This window comes from Ochotona curzoniae, unplaced genomic scaffold (genome assembly GCF_017591425.1).
Source record: "Ochotona curzoniae isolate NIBS_2020 unplaced genomic scaffold, NIBS_Ocur_1.0 scaffold_4505, whole genome shotgun sequence".
Taxonomy (NCBI): Eukaryota; Metazoa; Chordata; class Mammalia; order Lagomorpha; family Ochotonidae; genus Ochotona; species Ochotona curzoniae.
The window spans coordinates 829,420-834,021 of NW_024467118.1; positions in this window are offsets into that span (position 1 = coordinate 829,420).

A 4,602-nucleotide genomic window follows, 5' to 3' on the forward strand; every position below is an offset into this window, starting at 1 on the left:
TAGTGTGGTTTTCTTGTACTGTCTCAAGTATAGCTGATTCACTGGGGTCAGCACAGTGGCTCAACAGGCTGATGCGCCTGCCCTTGCCAGTCTCCCATGTGGGCACTGTTTCTAGTCCCACCTGCGCCTGCCCTTGCCAGTCTCCCATGTGGGCGCTGTTTCTAGTCCCACCTGCTTCATTTCAGATCAAGTTGAAGTCACACTGATAGGATTTTTTTAATGTTTGAGAACCATTCATAAGTTTTGAAGACACTACATGGCAGATTTCCATAAATGTGTACATTTTATTATCTTTTTTAAGATTTAGTTTATTTGGAGGGCAGATTTTATGGAGAGAGGAGAGATGGAGAAGGTCTTCTGTCCACTGCTCGTCTCCCTGCATGGCCATAACGACCAGAGCTGAGGTGACCCAAAACTGGTAGCCAGGAGCGTCTTCCAGGCCTCCCATGTGGGTACAGGAGTCCAAAGTCACGGGCCGTCCTCTGCTTTCCCAGGCCATAAGCAGGGAACTGGATGGGAAGTGAAGCAGCCAGGACACGAGCCTGCTTTCTTCCATATGTGCTGCTGGAGCTGCAGACAGAGGGTCAGCCTGCTATACCTTCTGGCCTGCTGGCCCCTCTCCCAGCTCCTTTATCTTGTAGGAAGGGAGCCAGGTACCCTGTGAGGTACCTGGGCTGCATTGTGGGCTCCTGGCTTTGGCCTAGTTCAGCCCCAGCTGATGTGGGTTTGGGGGAGTTCACAGCAGGTGGTAGAACTCCTTTCTGCCTTTTAGTAAGTAAATGAAATAAATAATAGAATAGCCAGATGACTCCACTACTTCACTCTCGGGTATGCACCCAGATTAGTGTAAAAGTCGTACCACCTGTGGATGAGTGTCCGCGGTGATCACAGCACCAGGTTGGAGTAACACGTCCATGGCTGTGGGTGAAGCAAGGCTAACAGTACAGCACTGCTTCATGCTTGACAAGTACTGAGCAGGGGTCCCGGCGCCGTGGCCTAGCGGCCAAAGTCCTCACCTTGAATACACTGGGGTCCTGTATGGGTGCCGGTTCTAATCCCAGCAGCCCCATCCAGCTCCCTGCCTGTGGCCTGCGAAAGCAGTGGAGGACGGCCCAAAGCCTTGGGACCCTGCACCTGCGTGGGAGACCTGGGAGAGGCTCCTGGCTTTGGATCAGTTTGGCTCCAGGTGCTGCAGCCGCTTGGGGAGTGAACCAGTGAGTTGAAGACCTTTGTTTCTCCTCTGTGTAAATCTGACTTTCCAATAATAGTAAATCCCAGACTCTGTAAGTGATGGTATCGGTAGTGGGGATTCCATGTTAAACTGGATGAAGGTGGTCTGGGATAAGCTGAGTGAGTCTCATTGAGTAACGGGAGGTCTGGCCTAGCAGGCTGTCCTATTAAGTCCCCTTAGTGAATTCAACCCTGGAACGTCACTGAGTTTAAGCTTTTTTTAGTTGGAAAGTCAGATTTACAGAGAGGAGAGATGCATCTGCCATCTATGGGTTCATTTCCCCAACTGGCCGTGATGTCCAGAGCTGAGCCGATTCTGAGCCAGGAAGTTCCTCAGGCTCTCGCACACTGGTGCAGGATCCCAGCACGTGTGGCCATCCTTACTGCTTTCCCAGGGCGCACGCAGGGAACGAGATGGAAAGTGGAGCACCTGGGACATAAACCGGCGCCCATTTGGGGTCCTGGGCATTTAAGGCGAGGATTTGGCCACTAAGCAACTGGGCTGGTCCCTGCGTTTGTTTTAGAAGGTGCAAATGAATGAGCGAGTGGAGGAAAAGAACGCCAAATTGCAGATGACCAGTTGCTCCTGGAGATGTGAATGGGCTGCTGTTTCACACACAGTGTATTTGTGCAGGGCTGGCATTTGGCCTAGCGGTGAGGGAACCTCGAGTCCACAATCCAGGCACCTGGGTTTCAGTCCCAGCTCTGGCATCACATTCTAGAATCCTGCCAGTGCCGGAATTAGCCAGTTCCTGCTGCTGTGGGAAACGCAGGTGGCCAGAGGAGTAGCTGGGGCCTTGCAGCTCCAGCAGGCTGCAGCTGGACAGCTCCTGACCTGTGCAGGTCACTGGCAGATGGCTTGACAGCTGTGGTGGACAGGCCCCTCTGCCCAGCCCTTTTCTGCAGTGTGGGAAAGCTAGAAATAGCCAACATGGTTGCACAACGCAGACCTTAAATCACTAACGTGGGGCTGTCAGAACAGGAAGTCTGAGCACCAGGTGACCCCTGGCCTGCAGGGGTGCTGTGAGAAAGCTCTGAGAGGCAGAGTCCCAGGCCCAGCCCTAGCTCTACACTGCCAGACAACGGCAACTTGCGGGAGCCTCGCCTTACAGTTCAGATGACCCTTGAAGGCTTGGGGTACTGTACCAAAGCCATGGTGTTAAAGGATGGATTAGACACGGAGATTTTCTGTGTGCAGGTTCACTTCCAAATGGGCACAGAGTCCCCCATGGGCGGCAGGCACCCAGCCAGGTCCTTAATCTGAGGCCTTGGCGTACGCGTCTGTGGAGGCGGCTGTGACCTCATCCCCGCAGTACCCACCCTGAGCTTGAGTACCCTTGGAGGTTGCATTTCAGTTAAGAACGGAACAGGGATATTTACCTCTGCAGACTTTTGTGAGAAGTGTACCTGCCAGCCCATCAGAAGAACCTGTGCGCGGATGGCTGCCCTGCTTTCTGCTGCTCATTTAAAAGAACAAATGCCAAAAACTTAAAAACACAAATTCTGCAAGTTTCAGGTTAACTGGTTGGACATAGGCCACCAGGGAGTGCTGAGAGATGATGATGGTGTGGAAACGATAAGGAGTAAGTGTGGCCAGCGAGGCGAAGCCGCCTGTGCTGAGGGAGGGGCGTGGGGCAGCAGGGCAAGCACTGCCCAGAGGGGCACAAGCATTCACGTGCTTGTTGGGCTACCCAAACGGGCAAAGTTAGATTACAGAGAGGAAGATCTGTCCACTGGGTCACTCCCCAAATGGCAGCCATGGCTGTTGCTGAGCTGACCCGAAGCCAGGAACTCTGAGCCTCTTCTGAGTGTCCCACGTGGGTGGTGGGTCCCAAAGTTTGGGCTGTCCTCTACTGCTTTCCCAGGCCACAGGCAGAGAGCTGGATGGGAAATGAGGCCACGGGGATTAGAACCGGCGCCCATTTGAGATCCTAGAGCATGTGAGGTGAGGACTTTATCCCAGAATTACACAGACTTTACCCAGTGGTTGAGTCTGCGTCTGGTCTAAGCATCCGGGTCTCCCAGGTGGGTGGCAGGGGCCTTCTGCTGCGTGGTACCACGGTGCTGATGCTGTGGGTCTCTGGTCTTCTGCAAAGAATTTTCCTTGGTAATTGCCTTCAGTCTGGACTGCTAGCATCCAGGGCTTGGACCAGCACCCAGTGCGAAGCCGGCACTGCAGATGTTTGCTTTGCTTGCTATGCCACAGCACTGGGCCCAATATTTTTAATCTCTAACACTGCTTTCTTGTATCTTTGAACCTGTTAGCATGTTTCTGAAAAATGGGACAGAGAGGGCAGGGGGAAGAGAGAGCTCTTCCTTCCACTGGTTCTTGCCGCAACTGCTCAGCAGCCAGGACTGGGTCAGCCCAGAGGCCAAGAGCCAGGAACTCTCCCTGAACTCTCCCACATGTGTGGCAAGACGCCAAGCACTGGGTCAACTGCTCTCTCGGAAGCAACATCAGAAAGCTGGACTGGAAGGGGGCAGCCCTGAAGGGGGACTGGCGTTATGGAGTGCAGGGGTCTTCCTTCCTTTTTCGATTTGTTTTTAGTGGACTTGAAAATTTACAAAGAGATGAATATTTCCCATTTGTTGTAACAGGTGGAGCCCAGCCCATCTGAAGCCATGAGCCAGGAACTTCTGCATTTCCCATGTGGGTGCAAGGTCCTGAGGACTTGGGCCATCTTCGCTGATTTCCCAGGCCACACGCAGGGAGCTGGATTGAAAGTGGAGTGGCTGGGACATCAACTGGCACCCATATGGGATGCCAGCACTTACAAGGGGAGGATCAGCCATCATGCTGCCCCCCCTTTTTATGAGTGAGTTTTCTTTTTAAAGGCAGATTTTTAGAGAGGAGAGACAAAAGGTCTTCAATTTGCTGGTTCACTCACCAAGTGGCTGCAACAGCCAGAGCTGATCTGAGCTGAAGCCAGGAACTTCAGGTCTTCCATGTGGGTGCAGGGTGTCAAGGCTGCTTTCCCAGGCGTTAGCAGGGAGCTGGATGGGAAGTGGAGCAGCCGGGATGCCGGTACTTGCAGTTGCCTGCACCAGGATGCAGGTGTCTTAAGCTGTGGCTTACTGCACAGCATCTGCCCCAGGGGCATTTCTTCAGGCCGTGCTCATACCTGTTGATTCATGTGACAGCTTTTGGGCCCCAGGAGAGATGGAGTTGCAGGTGCCCATTTGGGGCATTGCATCAGAGACAGCCCGCGTCACTGGGACTCCTCAAGTTCACATCCTTTCTTGCATTTTGCAGTTTGTGTGGAGGAGTTTCTGTGTCCCGGGATGGAAGCTTAGTGCCCGTGGTCTTGCCTGTGGCCTAAGCAGTGTCTAATTGGCTTTCCTAAAGTGAAGTGCCCCAGGATGTTTTACCAC